The following is a 19,098-nucleotide window of genomic DNA, read 5'->3' as shown; positions in this document are numbered from 1 at the left end:
AGCCTATGTGGACCATGAAGACCAGCTGATCTCCAGGGCTAGGCTGTCACTTCTGGGTTTGCATTGACCCTAGGTCCCAGAGTCACCAAGATCATGGCCACCTGTAGAGAGAAGCCTTTTCCTTGCCAGCGGCTTTGGTTTTTTCCCCACCAGTCGCCTGGGCTCTTCTGCGTTGTAGTCCCCAAATAACACACAAGCCGCCGTATTAATTATGAAGCTGTTGGCCTTGCTTGTTTCTTACTGGCTTAAGTATCCCACAATTGTTAATCTAAATATTTCTCTTACTGGAGAAAAGTTCCAGACATCTTACTTCTCTGGTGGGCTACATCGTGATTCCCTGTGTTTCTCCTACCCAGAGTCCTCCTGGACTCCTAGTCCCACCTATCTTGCTTCCCTATTGGCCAACAGTGCTTTATTGATATATACACAGGACTTCCCCATCATCTCCTCTTTTCTGTCTAAACAAAAAGAAAGGTCTTAACTTTAACATAGTCAAATTATATATAATAGAACATCTATCAAGCAAGAACACAGTTACAATATTTTGTCCATCAACATTTAAAAAGATTTAAAGAAAATATCACCTATCCCATCCTTGTGAGTCCAAAGTCCTCTATGTAGCTTATCTTTTATCATAACCAAGGAAAACTATAATTATAACTATCTGCCTTCAACTCTATCAAAGACCACAGAAGGATGTACACACCTTTTAATCATTAGCAGAGCCTCTTAAAAGAACCTTGTTGGTTTTTGTTTGTTTGTTTTGCTTATGCTGAATCAGGAAGACTCCCTTAAGCGAGCCATGTGAGTCTCTGCTTCTCGCTAGCAAAACAGAGCCCACCTGAGAAAATGCTTCCACCAAGAACCAGTGCTTTTTTCCATTCTTTTGTTTTTAAAATTTCTTTAAAGCTTTTGTCGTTCTACGTGGAAATTCATTATCCCACTCCCGATCACCAGCCACCATTTCCAAGAACAGACTTGCAGGTAAGGAATCTCAAGATCATCACCAGCTTCTTCCTCATATCAGGCTTTTTAGGGTACAACACTTGGACACAAAATCAAGGTCTAGGCCTCCTCTACTTGAGCATTTTCCAGGACAGGCATAACTGCCCTTACCTGTGGGCAATTCTCAAGACTCGTGACAATGGCTTTTCCTTCAGCCCTGCAAATCACACAGAACAGAGAATTTAAACCAGGCTCTCCCTGCCACAGGATGTCACTGCTTAGTCAGGCAGATACATGTCTGCAACATAGGTCCATAAAATTATTGTTCTTTTTTGAGGAGGGAAGATGTTTCAAGTAACCAGCCAGAGGCAAGGAGACCCCTATACCTGGGTCTATGCAAAAGTGAGACCTAGGGAGTTTTAGTGGAAAAGGGCCCAAGCCACACGCCAACAACATGCAGGATTTCAAGAATAAACTACCCTCCCTAGGTAAATCAAGGCCAGGGAATTTGTCTAAGGTCCTTGTAAAAGGTTCACAGTGTCTAAGCCTGACTACTCCTCAGGTAGACTATCCACTTGCAACTTTGCAGAGGATACCCTACCATGCCCACATCACCAAACTCTCACACCCATCCCCCATTCCCCACCCCTTGCCTTTAGTTTCATTTACACAACTGGCAGGTGGTCACTATTGATTGGCTAATAGATGGGGTCAGACATCCATCTATTGGTTGGTCTGAACCAATCACAAACTCTTGCCTACCATGACCCTTGGGACCTAGAGTTGGTGGGATGTTTCTTTCCCACAAATACACAAAACATGGAGGCATCCAAAATATAGTTAGAGCAAAGACTGGCACAGACGATTGTAGGTCTGTGGAATTAGGGTAGGTGGTAGGCACAAAAATGCAAGCCTCCTTTCTCAGTTAGAGGCGCTATGAAGAAGGGCAAATCTGCCTTCTAGCAAATCCTTGTTGCATATGCTTTGGACATAGGTTTTGTGTTTGACAATAAAGTCATCTCCCAGAGGAGACTACCTGTAGTATTTAATAAGGTGTGGGAGAAATGAGTGGGGGACTTAAGGAAGGGAGAGGGGGGAGTGATTTTCTGCTATGCCTCTGGGGAAGACTTGGAACATCCTTAAGGAGGGATACATGCTGTTCTCTAGAATAGGAGTGGTTCTTATAACTGAAAATTTAAAAATGGACCTAAATGGTGTGGTATAGTTGTATACCGTGTGAAGATATATTGCTGTGATTGGTTTAATAAAGAGCTGAATGGACAATAGCTAGGCAGAAGGTGGGACTTACGGGCAGAGAGAGAGGAAGTAGAAGATGCCATCAAGACTTGAAACAGGTCAGACACACAAAATGGGAGAGAGGTAAAAGCCACATGGTAGAATGTAGATTAATTTAAAAATATGGATTAATTTAAATTATAAGAGTTCGAAGGACAAGCCTAAGCTAAGGCTAAGCTTTCATAATCAATAAGAAGTCACAGTGTCATTGTTTGGGAGTTAGCTGGTGGGACAGAAAAAAACTCATTACACTCAGGAAAGATTGTGAAGTCAGCACATTGCCTACACCACTGAGGATTTCCACCTCCACCTCCCTGGCTCCACTCTTTTTTTTTTGTTTGTTTGTTTGTTTGTTTTTGTTTTTGTTTTTTGATTTTTGTTTTTTGTTTTTTTTTGAGACAGGGTTTCTCTGTAGCTTTGGAGGCTGTCCTGGAACTCACTCTGTAGACTAAGCTGGCCTCGAACTCACAGAGATCCGCCTGCCTCTGCCTCCCGAGTGCTGGGATTAAAGGCGTGCGCCACCAACACCCGGCCCTGGCTCCACTCTTTTGTCCCTCTTCCTCCACTGTCGGCAGGTATGGAGGACTGAGTGGTGTTCTGCCAAGATCACGTGCACTGGAACCTCAGAATGTGAGTGCATTTGAAAATAAAGTACTTGGTTAATGTGAGTTCATACTGGAGGAGGGGGCCCTAAGTCTGGTGACTGGTGTCCATGTTGGAAGATGAATTCATTTTGGAGTCGTGCACCAAAAAACAAGGGATGCTAGAGGCTGCCAATAACACCAAATGGGTTTCCCCATTGGTCCCCTCTGAGGAACCACCCTGCTGCTGACATGCCATCTCAGGTGCCTGGCCTCTTGAGTTGAGAGAATAAACTTCTGCTGTTTATCCCACCCAACTTGTACACATTTATTGTGGGAGTCCTGGGAAAGGACCAAGGACCTCCCTGGAATATGGGCATTGTTTATGTGACAGGACAAATGAGGACAGAGCTTCGTACTAAAGTGTGACTTGTTAAAATGGATGCTTCATGCTCCCCCAGGAAAGCTATCTGGAGGAAGTGTAATCAAAATGAGAGCAAGCAAGCAGCAGGTGTGTCTACCCGTCTTCACACTTGCAGTAGAAGGGAACATCTATTAGGCACCATCTAATAGTCCAGGTCATTTAAATACTTTCACAGTTCACTATTTCCTACCGATTGAAACATTCCCTCCTAGAGGGAGGGGGAGGCTGTAGGACTCTGGAGCACAGGAAACTTCCAAGACTTGTGAGGTACCTCCTTAAGGCTATATAATCCAGAAACAGCTATTGGGGGGAGAGGGGAGACTTTTCAGTGAAGCTGTCTGAACGCTGGGTGTAAAACTCTAATGCTGCTGCTTTGGTCACTTGTCAGGCAAGGTGGAACGTTGGTGATGCAGCTACCAGAATCAGCCATGCTCCTGTAGTTACCCCCTGCCTATACTCCTGGTTAGCCTAGTAAACTCATTGGTTGACCAAGATGGGCTTAGATGGAATAGTTTCTTTTTCTTTAAGAAAAAAAGCTTTGTATATGATATGAGTATGTATGATTGTGGGCACACGCCATAGCACACATGTGGCCATCAGAAGACAATCTTAGATGTTGGCTGTCACTGCCTACCTTGCTCAGAAACAGGGTCCTTGCCTGTTTTGGTGTTTTCCAGGCTCTGCAGGTAGCCTGTGAGCATCAGCAGGTTCTCTGCTTCAGCCTCCCATCCTGCTATAGGAGGGATTGTGGATGGGTGCTATCCATCAGGCTTGATGTGAGTCCTGGGGATCCAAACCCATGTCCTCATACTTCATCAGGGAGCATGTTATCCATTGAGCTGGACTGGAATTAGTTCTTTGGTTTGTGGTCAGTGTACTATTTGAGATCAACAGATGTCTGGTCACATTTTATGAGGAAAAACCATGCTACACGCTAGATGCTCACAGCTGTCCTGTGAAGTCAAAGGTATTGTGCCCATTTTACTGCTCAAGAAGTTGAGGCCCAGACAGCATCAACAATTGTCCAGAAAGCATACAGTGGACAAGATCAGGCACAGGATTCTAGGTTGAGGCCTCCTTCAAAGCAAAGGTCATTTCCAAGAAGTCATCATCCTTACAGAAAAGCATTTATTTCAAATTAGGTAGGAAAAAATATGCTTGGACTGTGGTGGCCTGTTGTAGAATATCAGTTACAGATGTGTTACATCCATCTACGATGTGGAATATTTGTTTTGATGCAAAGATGTGCTGCATTATTTTATGTTCCATTTGTTTAACTCTGTGAAGCTGTGTAACTTTGCCTGCCTAAGACACCTGATTGGTCTAATAAAGAGCTGAATGGCCAATATCAAGGCAGGAGAAAGGATAGATGGGACTGATAGGCAGAGAGAATAAATAAATCTGGGAAGAGAAGATCAAGGAGCAAGAGAAAAAGAAGGAGGATGCCAGGAGCCAGTCTCCCAACTACACAGCCACAGAGAAAGAAGTAGAGAAAGGTATATAGAACAGAGAAAGGTAAAAGCCCAGAGGCAGAAGGTAGTCAGGATAATTTAAGAAACTCTGACTAGAAATAAGCTAAGACCAGGTATCCATAAGTAAGAATAGGACTCTGTGTATTTATTTGGGCCCCCAGAGGGAAAAGACCAAAAAAACAAAAAACAAACAAACAAAAAGCCTACAGTGGTCAGAGTCCCTGTGTGTGAAACTTGAAACAGCCACTTAGGCTGTAGGACAGAGCCCTCTCTGGAAGACCCTCATTTCCTTATAGCTTGTCAGGCTGCCTGGGTACCTACTCCAAGGCAGAAATGTGGCATACTGGCAGATGACTGGGAGGGAGGAGTAGAGAAAGGGTACACTGGAATAGCATCCCTTCTCCCTTGCATTTCTTTTCAGCATGCCATATCCCCCCTCGTGTGTGCTATGATTAGTCTCATTCAACAAAAATTGTAAGACTTGGAGAGCAAAGAGAGTGAGGGCCTGGTCTGGGCTGCACAGCTAAGAATCTGGCACAAGCCCCCTTCTTACAAGGTATCCCACTGCCACTGGGAACTCAATTGACTCCTGTCCACAAAGCCCCTTCTAGAGCAACAAAAGTCTGAAAAGTGAGGAAGCACCAGTCATCAGGAGACTGCTGAGCAGTGGTCATTGACTCTCAAGAGCCAGAAGTAATAGACTGGCCAATCAGAAGGCCTCGTATGTTTGGCCATCGTGTTTAGATCAGAAGTAGCACATGACCCAAGCTGGGCCAATCATGGGACTTAGATTCCTGTTGGCCATGAGGATAAGTAGGCACTGGCTCTTGTCAACCTAGATGAAATGTAGATCTGTGAGTAAGGATCTAGCTAGAGAAGGGGTTGGGGTGGAGATGTTCCTCTTGGGACCAGTTGTGCCTGAAGCCAGATGTGTCTACAGCCTACCTGTTAACTGGGCAGAAAATCCACCACCCTTTTTTTTTAAAGCTAGTTTGGGTTGGGTTTTGTAAAAGATTGCAGCTAACCCAGGCAGTCACAGATATCTTGGGCTTGGTCCAGATAACATCAAGGAATGCTGGGAAATAGTTTCATTAGTGCCTAGGAAATAGATGCTTGTGACTAACCACAAGTTTCTGCTGCCAGAAGACATGGCAAACATCTCATTCCTTCTCTGCCAGTTCTTACCTGGATTCTCCTTCCTAATCAGCATCTGACCCTCAGAGCCGGGTTCAGAATCTGTAGAGGAAAGAGGACCCTTCAGGAAGAGGGTACTTCAGGAAGGAGTGGTCCTTCACAGAAACAGCGGGAGGCAGAGCTTTGCACAGATGACTCTGGGAAAACCTGAGCCCTGAGGCCTGCTCTCTCCAACCTTTCTTACTGGCCTGGGCTTCGCAACAGTTGTTCTGTTGAGGTCCCAGGCAAACATGTCACAGGGGTTTCAACCTGGCCTACTCCAGCCTTTTACCACAGCAATACCTTTGTGTGCCTGAATTTCATTTAAAATTGTTTTTGAAGCAGGATCTCATGCTAAAGCACCATCTGGTCTGGAACTCCAGATCCTCCTGCCTCAATATCCCCAGTGCTGGAATTACATGCATATAACTAACACCTGTTTCCCCTGCAGAGCCCTAAGACAACGGCAGGCTATTGGCAGTACCCATGGTCAGCACAGTCTTGTTGTAGTTCATAGCACTAGGTACTAAACCTGATCCAGGTAACCTGGAACCACCTTCCTGAGCTCCCTAGAGAGGCCCAGTCATGAGGCCTTCCCTGGGGTTTCTTGAGAGTTTGGTCTTTGCTGTGTACAGACCCTGATGTCATGGAACACTACTTTCCACCAGGCCAGGAACTTTTATCAGCCCTCTGTAGCTATCAGGGAAGACCCAGCCCTTTTGCATCCTAGTCCCAGCAAGAGCCCTGGATGCTGGACGCTTGTGGTTTCACTTGGAGCATGGCAGCATCTCTTCTTACATCCTGCTACTGGGTTAAATATCTGTAGTATTAATTATTATAATTTATTAAGTATGGAGAAATCAAATCTTCCTGGGTTCCCCTACCACCCTACTCCCCCACCAAAATGGAGCATCTTATTTTGCTAACTGCTTAAACATAAAACTCCTGCAGAAAAAAAATTGTCCCCACAGCTCATATTTTTCATCATTTGATCATTAAATAGTGATGGATATAAACCTATAAAGATCCTAAACTGGAGCTTTTAACAATCCATGAGCAATACTATCATTTCTTTAATAGAACCTGCTGACCGTGCCTCGCACAGACACCATTTGTCATTTTCTCCACACAATAATCAATAAGTTGGCTCGAAAATAAATAATATAACAGTCACAATATATTATCTTTCAGACTGGCTTTAGACTAACCATAAAATGGGACCAAAACAAGAAAGAAACTTTTACATAAATGTTAAAAAGTTATAAATATCACAACTGGGCCTAATGTCTGAATCAGAACCGAGCCGCAGTGTCTGCCCCTGCTTTACTCTGGGTCCTGCTGAGCAGGTCCTAGCTCTGTCCCCAGCTGCTTTGTGTAAGTGCCCATGCTGAGCCAGGCAATGGGATTGTAGTCAGCACTTTGCATGCGGCCCCCCCCCGCCCCCAACAGTTCTGATACAGAACAGAGTACCCTGGGATAGACAGTCGGTTTAACTTCAAACCAAAGCGGCCTGACTGTGCGCACCCGGTGCCAGTGCACGGGAGCAATTTCTGCTGTTCCCCAAGAGGCTGGCCAGAGACCAGTTTCAGCTTCAGGGACCTGTGCCCTAGGGGAAAGAAACGCTACAAACCTTGGTGGATGAGGCTAAAGACTGTGTTATGGAAGCAGCAGTGTAGTGACATATTGACCCTGATTGGTGGTGACCTTGTATCCTTCCAGGGTTAGATGGCTAGATGACACTTAGCAGTCACGCAGCAGCTCCGTCTTGAGTCTGTTGGTCATTTCATGTTAGTCTCCCAACCCTCTGGAGAACCAATCTACCTGCCCAGGTCTCTGGTTTGTTTGCTCATTTATTCATCCAGCAAAGTCACCGAGAACCTATGCAAGAGGCTGGCACCATTCTAGTTACTCTGGTTACAGAAGAGGAGTAAACAGATAATCCCCACCCCTCACTGGGCCAAGCTGTATACAAGCTGTATAACTCTGCAATCTGTCTGGTCAGTGCAATGAATATTTAAGGCAGGGTAAAAAGATAAGTTCAAGTGTGTGCCTTTCACCCAAAGTCTTGCTTATTCTTGGATGCCAGGCCTTTATTTCTAGTCACCTTTCCAGGGTTAGCAAGGTGGCTCAGCCAGTAAAGGTGTTTGCCACATAAGCCTGACAACCTGGGTTCAATCCCAGGATCCTCTGTAAAGGTGAAAGAAAAGAGCTTTACAAGGTTGTCCTTTGGGATGGGCAGTGATGGCGCATGCCTTTAATCCCAGCATTTGGGAAGCAGAAGCAAATGGATCTCTGTGAGGTCCAGGCCATCCCGGTTTTCAGAGAGAGAGAGTTCCAAAACAGCCAAGGCTACATAGGGAAACCCTGTCTTGAAAAACCAAAATAAATAAATAAATAAATTGAAAAAAGTTATCCTCTGACCTCTATAACAGCATCTTGGTATGCACACATACACACACACACACACACACACACACACACACACACACACACACATATATATATACACATACAAGCATACATACATACAATATGTATGCTCACAATAATAGTAAATAAAAATACTTTTAAATGATCTGTCCAAGCTGGGTATTCTAACATACACCTTTAATCCCAGCATTCAGGAGGCAGAGTCAGGTTGATCTTCATGAGTTCGATCCTAGACTGGTCTACATAACAAGTTCCAGAACAGTCAGAGCTACATAGTGAGATACTGTCGATAGATAGATAGATTGATAGATAGATAGATAGATAGATAGATAGATAGACAGACATATAAGCAGACAAACAGACAGATAAAGTGACATAGGGCTAGAGATGGCTCATAAATGAAAAGCACTGGTTGCTTTTCCAGAGGACCTAGGTTCAACTCCCAGTATCCACATGGTAGTTATAACCTTCTGTAACTCCAGTTTCAGGGAACCCAATGCACTCTTCTAGTGTCCAGTGGCATCAGACACATGAGTGGTATACAGACATACATGCAAGCAAGATACCCGTACACATAAAATAATAATAAATATTATAATTGTTATTATTGTTAAGGCAATAAAGTAACAGTAGATAAAAGTGACCAAGTCAACTTCAGAAATTTCTTATGTTCCCCAGATTCTCAGGTAATCATTCCCCAAGGGGTCCTGACATCATTATATTCTGTCTGAGCCAGAATTCCAGGTACTGGTCTATGGGCGACCCTTCCTTCACTGTGTGCAGGAAGCACTGTGCCTGCCGCATAGCTGGAAGCCTGAAGCTCAGAAATAGTGTGACACTGGAAAGCAAGTTGACTAATTAATTCCAGTTTGCCTGCAACTCTCTTAGTACATCCAGGTGAACTGGGATGGCTGGTCAACCTTTCGGGGGAGTGGCAGTTAAGACCTCAAAACTCACTGGTCTGTTGTAGGATAATCTTTTTGTACACTGTGAAGATGTGTCTCTGCCAAGGTACCTTCTGATAGGTTTAATAAAGAGCTAAACAGCCAATAGCTAGACGGGAGAAGAAAGATGGGACTTCTGGGAAGAGATAGGAACTCTGGGAAGAGGAGAGGCAGGATTTGTCAGTCAGACACAGAGGAAGTGGGGTGCGCAGTACTGGGGAGAGGTAACCAGTCACGTGGCAGAACATAGATTAATGTGAACGGGTTAAGTTGTAAGAGCTAGTTGGGAACAAGCCTAAGCTAAGACCAAGCTTTCAAAATTAATAAAAGTCTCTGTGTTGGGGCTGGAGAGATGGTCAGTGGTTGAGAGCACTGGTTGTTCTTTTAGAAGACCCGAGTTCAATTCCCAGTACCCATATGGCAGTGCACAACTGCCTGTAACTCCAGTTCCAGGGGACCTGTTACCTTCACACCAATGCACACAAGATAAAGTTAAACAAATTATTTCTTTAAGTCTCTGTGCCATTATTCGGGAGTTGGTGATCTAAAGAAAGTCCGACTACACTGGCCTAGCACTTTGCATGCCTACTTTGGGACATGTTCTCTTTAAAGCTGGTACACACTCTTGTAACAGCAGTGAGCACTTAGATCTCAAGCAAACAGGCCCCATAATGATGAACCTACATGGCGTTGACTCATCTACACAGTTTGGAGTCAAACAGACTGCCCTAGCTCCATTTTTGTTGCTGTGATAAAACACCCATGACAAAAAGCAACTTAGTAGAAAAGAAAGAGTTCATTTTAGTTCACAATTTCAGACTACAGTAGGTCATGGCAGGGAAGTCAAAGCAGGAATTCAAAGCAGTTAGTCACATCACAGTCAAAAATGACAATGGCAGTACTGGATTCAAGAGCAGAGAGGATGAATGCATGTGCTTAGTTCTCAGCTCATTCTCTGCACGTATGTGGTCCAGGATGCCCTGCCTAGGGAATGGTGCCACCTGCTGTGGACTGGGTCTTCCCACATCAATTAATGCATAGTCAAGACAGCCTATACACACAGACATAGACACCAACCTGATACAGACAATCCCTTATTGAGACTCTCTTCCCAGGTAATTCTAAGTTGTAGCATGTTGACAATTCAAACTAAGCATCACACTGATTTAAAGTTAAGCCCGAGCCCTCTCACTCAAAAATCCAGGTTACTCTAGCCAAATTTTGTAGCCTCTAGGAGCCTCAGTTTCTTCATCTGAAAATGAAGAATGCATATTTCAGAAGACTTTATAGAAGGACTTGATTCTGGGAGTCAGATGGAGCCTACAGCAGAAATGCAAGAAACGGTGGGTTACTGATACCTACAGGGTTTCCTCCCAGGAATAAGGGAAGGACTGCTGTTTCTAGGGCAGGTGTAGAAGTAGAATCCAGCAGTGACATTTGTCATGAATCAGCTCACTGCATGGAGCCTAAAATACTCTCTGTGGGTAGCTTCCTGGTGACTGATATTAAAAATGACTGATTTAAAAGAAAGTGCTTCACCCTGCTACAAACTAAGAGGGTAGGTCTGGAGTATTCTCAGGCTTAAATGCTGACAGTATTTCATCTTTGGGTAGTCATAAAGTTAAAGGTTAATAGGCTGTACAAATGACAGAGTTTAAAGGGAAGACGGGGAGGGCATGAGGGATGCTCAGGCAGCCGCAGGCATGTTGGAGACAGGTGGCAGCTCATCTAAATACAGAGGCAGTCACACTGAGTGTCTTCTCATTCCTTCCCCACACTGGAAGCTCCTCATTCCAAGAGCTCCTTTCCTGGAAGCAGAACTCTCTCTTGATAGGAGCTTTTCGAGACACTGAGGCTGTAGCAAGGCTGGGACACCATTGCTTGACTCAGTCCTGAGAAAGAGGCCTATGAAATGAGGCAGCAAAGGCTCTCTGTGGCCACAGAAGGCAGAAGGGTCCAGATGGCATGTGGTAAACCCTGTTTTCATGAGCCCACACTGTGATCAGAGCGGTGATGCTCAAATCTGATAGTACTTCAGAACACCTGGGCAGCTGGTTATTCAAATGTACATTCATGGGCTTAACCCATAGATGGACATGGAACTCAAGGGTCCATATTTTAACTATCTCTAAAAGTGACTCTGTGGTCACTCTTGATCCATGGGCATACTTGGATACTGGGTCAGTAAGTACATGTGCTATCGGAGTATAGTTGTAGGTCCAGGTCCCAAGACCTTAGGTGATGACTGTTTTGGGGGTGTTCTCAAACCCCAATCTTCACCCAAATTATCTAGGTGCTTATAGAAACTAAACTCTCCTGCTTTTATCCATGTTCAGAATCTTAAAGACACTGAGTGTCCAGGGATGGGACCAGTCTCCATTCTCCAGTTTCCAGTAGGGAAGTAGAGGTGACATCTAGGAACAACCTACTCAAAGTCAGCCACAAACCAACAAAGTCGGTACTTGGGTTACTGGTCCAGGCTGCTGCCCTCACTTGACTCACAAGTGCAAGCATCTGTGGATTCTGAGTCTTCCCTCTACATCTGTGGGGCCAGCCCTTTCTCGAGCTCTGTCCTGAGTTTAAAAAATGTGTGTGAAAGTGCCCCCGCTGCAGGTGCTCATGTAACTGCATAAAATTCAATTTATCACACTCCAGAGTTTTCAACAAAATGGGGACTAAGCTTCCTACAAACCTGTGGCCTGGGGAGAGAAAAGGACAGTTTCCTTAAAAATCAGCCATGCCTGCTCCCTGCCAGAAGAGACTCGTAGCTGAGTTTCTTCAACTCCACCAAATAAACCTTCTGTTGGTAAGGAACATGCACAAAGCACATGGATTGTCCTAGCTCCTCGGCTCCTCTAAAAACATCATCAGGTGGCTCTGTGAGGGGACTGTGGGGACTGGTGAGATGGCTCAGTGGGTAATGGCGGCTGCCACCAAGCCTGATGATCTGAGTGGAATCTGCAGGACCCACCTGGTGAAAGGACAGGACCAAGTCACACAATCCTCCTCTGGTCTTCACAAACACATGCATGCCCACACATAAATAACAAATGAATGAATGAACACATAATTGTAACTTAAAATACAGCCTCAAGCACACACACACACACACACACAAAATAAATAGATAAATATAAACAAATAAACAAACAAAACCCAGAAACTAAATGGGAGTGGTGACCCGAGCCTCAATGCAGCACTCAGGAGGACTTCAAGTGCAAGGCCAGCCTGAACCCCCATTTCAAAAGGAGGAGTGGTCAGAGGAGAGGGGGAAAGAGGGGGGATGAAAAAGAGGAGCAGGCAAAGGGAAAAAAATGAAAGTGAGGCCAAAAATGGCTTGTCCATGGTCAGTGTGATGGCGACATTTGGTTGTCACCTTGACATACCTGGGAAGAGCGAACTTCAGTTGAAGAACTTCCACCAGGTTAGCCTGTGGTCATGTCTGTGAGGCATTTGCTTGATTGCTAGTCAATGTAGGAGGGCTCAGACCACTGTGAGCAGTGCCATCCTTAGGCAGATGGGTCTGTGCTACATAAGAAAGGTAGCTGAAGCCGGGCGGTGGTGGCGCACGCCTTTAATCCCAGCACTCGGGAGGCAGAGGCAGGCGGATCTCTGTGAATTCGAGGCCGGGCTGGACCGATAGCCTCCGAAACAACACAGAGAAACCCTGTCTCATAAAAACCCAAAAAAAGAAAAAAAAAGAAAAAAGAAAGGTAGCTGAATAACCCCCGACTTAGAAGGACTTTACAGATATGAGTAAGTCCTGAGTGGGGAGGTAGAGTATTGTCCTCAGGGTTACATTGTAGAATCGAATCTTTGTTTAACTAAGTAAAGACATATTATATTTGTTTGTGTTGCAGAATAATTGTTTAGCTGTCTAAGGGTGTGTTGCTTTTGTTTTTTAAAAGATTTTATTTATTTATTATGAATACAACATCCTGCCTCTATGTATGTCTACAAGCCAGGAGAGGGCACCAGATCTCATTACGGATGGTTGTAAGCCACCATGTGGTTGCTGGGAATTGAACTCAGGACCTCTGGAAGAGCAGTCAGTGTTCTTAACCTCTGAGCCATCTCTCCAGCCCCATGTTGCTTTTGTTTATGCTACATTTGTTTAATTATGTTAAGATGTGTTGCTGTTTCACCTTGCCTGCCTAAGGCACCTGATTGGTCTAATAAAAAGCTGAATGGCCAATAGCTAGGCAGAGGAGGTCTGGCTGGAAGAGAGAAAAAGGGGCCAGCCATCTGGGGGCCAAGCCTTGCAGCCATGAAGGAAGCAAAAGCAGATGAGGTAAGCAAGCCTCTGGGCAGCACATAGATTAGTAGAAATGGGTTCATTTAAGTTAAAAGCTAGCTGGAAACAGGCATGAGTGTCCTTGATTAGCTGTGGGAAGCACTAGTACCTTCACACTGACTCTGAAGATGAGGAAGGACCACAAGGCAAGATCCACAGCATCTTCTAGGGGCTGGGAGAAAACAGGAAATAGATGCTTTTCTAGAACCTCCAGACAGAATTCAGTCCCATCAGCCCCTTGGGTTATCCTCTGATGTAGCTACAGTGATGAAGTCTCCCAGTCTTGGCAGATACCCCCACCTCCTTTCCTCAGCCTCCTTCCTTCTCTCTGCTCCACAGGCCCAGACACTACTCTGCCTCTAAGTCATTATACTTAGACGAACCTAAACCCCATATAGAAACATTGGCTCTTTCCTCCTTTCCAGGGTTGACCTGAGCCAGAACCTGGCAGTGCCAGCATCCTGGAGGACTACCCTCTGTCCCATCTCTGGATGAGTTGACACATGCCCCTCCCCAGAGCACTTGCTGGGCCTGGAACCCTTGGCTGAGCCTGGCCTCCCAGCCACAGCCTCTTGCCCCGGGCTTCATGAGTGTCCCAGAAACGAACCGTCTCTCCATCAATCTTGCCAAGGCTCCATGAATTTTAAATAACAGCGTCTCTGCTCTTTCTCCCTCACTCCCTGGGTGCGTCAGACTGCAGCTTTTACAAGATCATATTTCTTCACATTTTCATACAATTATTTTAAATGGACAAGATAATGTTGAAATTCTTATTTAAAATGTATGCAGGTGGAGAATGAACCTTCCTGCTTTTTATATTTAACAGCAGACGGAGCAATAGAAGGGAATTTTAACAACAGGACTGAAGTGGAAATGTCTTGTTCGGTCATGATGGACTACAGTTTTAAGCAGCTGGTTTTCTTTGATGAATAAATAATTACTCCCAAAATAGACAGTTTGGCCATTATTAATCTCATTTTAGACTGTGCACATTTTATTGATTCTTAAGTACAAGAATTCTGCAATTTTCACCGAAGGGTGACTTTCTTAATTAAAATGTAAGTCAGCGGAAAAGAATTCTCAGCAGGCATGCCACAGCCAAGCGGGCTATAGGCCTGATTTCTTCCAGAATGAATCCCTTCCTGCCTAATGACCCCAGAGATACTTCATCCAGCAAGCCTGGTTCCAGAGAAGCCACTGAGGCCTGCAGGCAGGCAAATGGTACCATCAGGGGTCTTGGTTGACCACCACCCTACTGTCTGGTGTTTTCCTATGAAACCTCAGAAAACAGAATCATTTGTCCTTACAGTCCAAGTATAAAATGTGTGCCCACCCATCCCCCCAAAGGCATATGTATTAAATGACTGGTCTCCAGATAATGGTGACATTTTGAAAGGTTCTGGAAATGTTAAGAAGTAGGGCCTACTCACCCTTCCCGGGGGAGCAGAGGGGGATGCAGTGGGAGATTGAGGGATTGGTGGGGGCAGGGGAGGAGGGGAGGGAGCTGGGATTGACATGTGAAGCAAGCTTGTTTCTAATTTAAATTTTGAAAAAAGGAAAAAAAAAGAAGTAGGGCCTAATTGGAGGAAGTAGATCACCGGGCACATGGTTTGAAGGTCTTCAGAGTCTCTCTCTCCCTCTCCCCCTCCCTCTCCTCTCTCTTTCTCTCTGCTTTCTGTTCACAATGATGTGAAGAGTCACTGCCTTGCTGTTCTGCCCTAGCACACAAAGCCAGACAACCATGGGCTGAACATTCTGAAACCATTAGCTAAAATGAAACCCTTGCCTCAAATATTGTGGTCATAGAAACTAATCCACTTGCCCCCTTACTCTCCCCAAACCAACTACTCCTATGTAGTTCTTACATGAATGTTGGGACAACTACATTTTGTTTTATTTATTTAATCAAGGAAGAACTTCATTGCTAAGGATCAAATCTAGGGTACATGCTTTATTACTGAGTTCTAAACCCAGTCCATGTTTGTGTCTTGTTTGGTGGAGATGAGAGATCTCTAAGTGGCACACATGAGCCCAGACTACCCTGGAGCTCTCAGTCTTTCTGTCACAGCTTACTGAGTGTTTGGGTTATAGGTATGCACCATGGCACCAGTCACATTTTATTTTTCCAGTGCTTACTAGGGTCTTATAAATTTGGACAGATTATAAAGAGGAAAATCCAATGATGTCATCGTACAGACACACATTGAGCTTATTTGGGGGAGGGGGGGTTGATACAGGGTTTCTCTGTAGCTTTGGAGGCTGTCCTGGAACTAGCCCTTGTAGACCAGTCTGGTCTCAAACTCACAGAGATCCTCCTGCCTCGGCCGCCCAAGTGCTGGGATTAAAGGTGTGTGCCATCACTGCCAGCTTCACATTGAGCTCATTAAAACTGAACCAGAAGGTAGACTCAAGAAGTTCAAGGGAAAGGGCTGCTATTTACAGAGCATTCACCATGGGCCTAGGTATTCAAGCACTGCTCAGAATAGAGCTGGGGACACAGCTCAGTTGGTAAAGTGCTTGCCTTGTTTGCATGAAGCCCCGGACTGGATCCCTGGCACACATATAAGCCAGGCATGGTGGCTCACCTTGTAGTCCCAACACTTGAGGGGTGGAGGCACGTAAATTCAACAACTGTATATAAGCCTGGCCAGTGAGATGGCTTAGTGGGTAAACACACCTGCCACCAAGCCTGAGCTTGATTCCCAAAATCCACATGGTAGAAGGAGGGAACTGGCTCCTCAAAGGTATTCTCTGGCTACCACATGCATTGGTACATGCCCCCCACATATACCACACACACAGAGGCAGATGCAGCTCTGTGAGTTCAAGGTCAGCCTGGTCTAAGTAGTAAGATCCTGCCTCAATAAAACAAAATAAAAAGGCAAAAGCCACTCATTCCCATGGGGTATCAGGCCAACAGTTTTTCTTGATTTCAGCCAGAAAGCATGCTTGCAAGTATACTGAACTCTGGACACACTGTCAGGGATAAATGCCACAGGGAGGGTTTCTCATGAGTAAGATGGTGGGCTTGTTTGAAATCTCTCTGCCACCCTTTGCTCCCCTGGGTACAGCTCTTGCTTGCTTTATGGGCTGTGCTTCTTTGGGTGTATTCACAAAGGAAACAGTCTCCTTGAGATCATATGGGAGCCTCCAGATCCAAAGTGTACTTTTTTCTCTTTAACATAATTTCTTCATTGAATCTTTTGGAATTTCACATCATGCACCTCAATTCCGCTCACCTCCCAGTGCCTCTATATCCCCCATCCCCACAGCAGCCCCCACCCTGCTGCACCTCTCCTCAAGCAAAAATTTAAAAAATCAAAACAAGCAAACAAACAAAGAGAAAAACAACACAGCATCAAAAACCCTCCTCCATCTTTCCTGCTTTTCCAATACCTCTTCCTTCATCCTGGTGGCATTGGGAGTATACCCTTTTATCCAATCAGCTTTACTTGCAAATGGTCATCGAAATGAGATCTGGCTCAAGGCCTCTGGTTTCCGGTACATCCTCATCTCTGGATCCTCACTGAAACTCCTCTTGGAGCCCCAGTTGTCATTCCACAGGACCAGTCCCTTCACAAGCTCCTTCAGGTCCTAGATGGGGTAGATGTCAGGGTGGGTCAACCCCAGGCCCAGTTTTGGTCCTTGGTGGTAGTTCTAGCTAGTCAATGCAGACCACTGGTGTTGCTCCCCTCAGGGAGGGGCAAAGTCATCTCCCCTATCCCCATGCTATCAGGATCAGAGTTTCCCTGCCTGTGGTGGGGGCTGGGGCCAGCTCTCCCAAATGAGTGCATGCGTGCGTGCGTGCTGCGTGTGCGTGCGTGCGTGCGTGCGTGCGTGCGTGCGTGCGTGCGTGTGTGTGTGTGTGTGTGTGTGTGTGTGTGTGTGTGTAGGGGGAAGGGGAGGACAGCTCTCTTGCTGCATTGTCCATTGAGGGACAGGACCAGCTATCCTAGGGCCAGCAAGAACAGGACCAGCTCAGTGTGACCCTCTGATTCCATCATGAATGGTTCCCATGGCCCCATAAGACAACAGACAACATGGGCCACAGACATCAACACAGACTCCAGTTGCAGCAGGACCGTGGACCCAAACATGGCCCTCAGCAGCAGACAACACCATGGTCTCAGGTAGTAGTAACACAGGCCACTCAGGCCTGTATGGCACCAGCTGCAGCATGGCCCCCCAGACTCCAACCAGACCACAGATTTTTGCACAGGATCCAGGCCTCTGCACAGCCCCTGGTGGCAACATGGGCCACAGACTTGAACACAGACCCTGGCTGCAATAGGACTATGGACCCAGACATGGTCCTAGGCAGCAGCCCAGGTCCTGATGTCACCACGGCTCCAGATGATGGTATAGACCACCCAAATTGGCATTGCCCCAGTGGCAGCATGGCTCTTGGACATCAACAGAGCCTCAGGTGGCAGTCCAGAACCCAGGAATCTGAATGGTCCTCATGCCAACAGGAGCCATGGACATCAACACAGACCCTGACTACAGTAGGTCCACAGACCCAGACATGGCCCCAACTGCAGCGTGGACTAGACATCACCATGACACCAGATGCAACTTTGGTCTATATGGTTCTGGATGCAGCATAGCCCTTGGGCACCAACATGGTCCCAGGTGATTGATCTAACCCTAGGCAACCACACAGCCCTTGGTTGCAACAGGAGCCACAGATATCAACTCAGACCCTGGCTGCTGGGGGGCTACAGACCCAGACATGGCCCTCAGCACCACCTTGGGCCTCGACAACACCATGGTCCTGGATGGCAGCACAGGTCACCTAAATCAACATGGTTCTGGCTGTAGCACGGCTTTTGGCCACCAGTGACAGCCCAGACAGCAGACATCCTTGTGGCCTTTAGTCAAAGAGCACTTTTTTGTTGTCTTTTGTTTTTCAGACAGGGTTTCTCTGTGCACCTGTCTCTGCTTCCTGAGTGCTGGAATCAAAGGCATGTGCCACGACTGCCCAGCCAAAGTACACTTTTTGAAAAGCATATATTGTTTGCAATGGCAAAGAAACCTCCCCTAGCAGCTCCGGAGAAGATGTGGGGCTGTCAGTCACTGTGGTCATTGAGGAGGCTCCAGCAGAGCACTGGATTGGGGTTTGGCTTGTAAACCAGTGAGCATCTTAGGGTTAGAAGTGAATATTGCACAATGTAAAAATTACTCTGGTAAATTCTTTGACTTAGCCCCAAGCAGAGTGTCCTCAACACATGTATTTGTTGGTCATGTCACCTCCTTATTAGCCCAGCTTAGGTTTCTGGGCTTTCCTCCTGCTAGGGCAGGACTCCATCATGGAAAGCTGGCTGGCACATAGGTGTTATGGAATTTTTCATTGTTGTTTTCGAGACAGGGTTTCTCAGTGTAGCTTTGTAGACCAGACTAGCTTTGAACTCACAGAGATCCTCCTGCCTCTGCCTCCCAAGTGCTGGGATTAAAGGCATGTGCCACCACTGCCTGGCAGAATGGAATATTATTTTAAAGGGGCAAAGATGTATTGTATTAGTTTATGTTGCAGATTATT

This window comes from Mesocricetus auratus, unplaced genomic scaffold (genome assembly GCF_017639785.1).
Source record: "Mesocricetus auratus isolate SY011 unplaced genomic scaffold, BCM_Maur_2.0 Super-Scaffold_4256, whole genome shotgun sequence".
NCBI classification, from domain to species: Eukaryota; Metazoa; Chordata; class Mammalia; order Rodentia; family Cricetidae; genus Mesocricetus; species Mesocricetus auratus.
Note: the sequence above shows the minus strand (reverse complement) of the source record.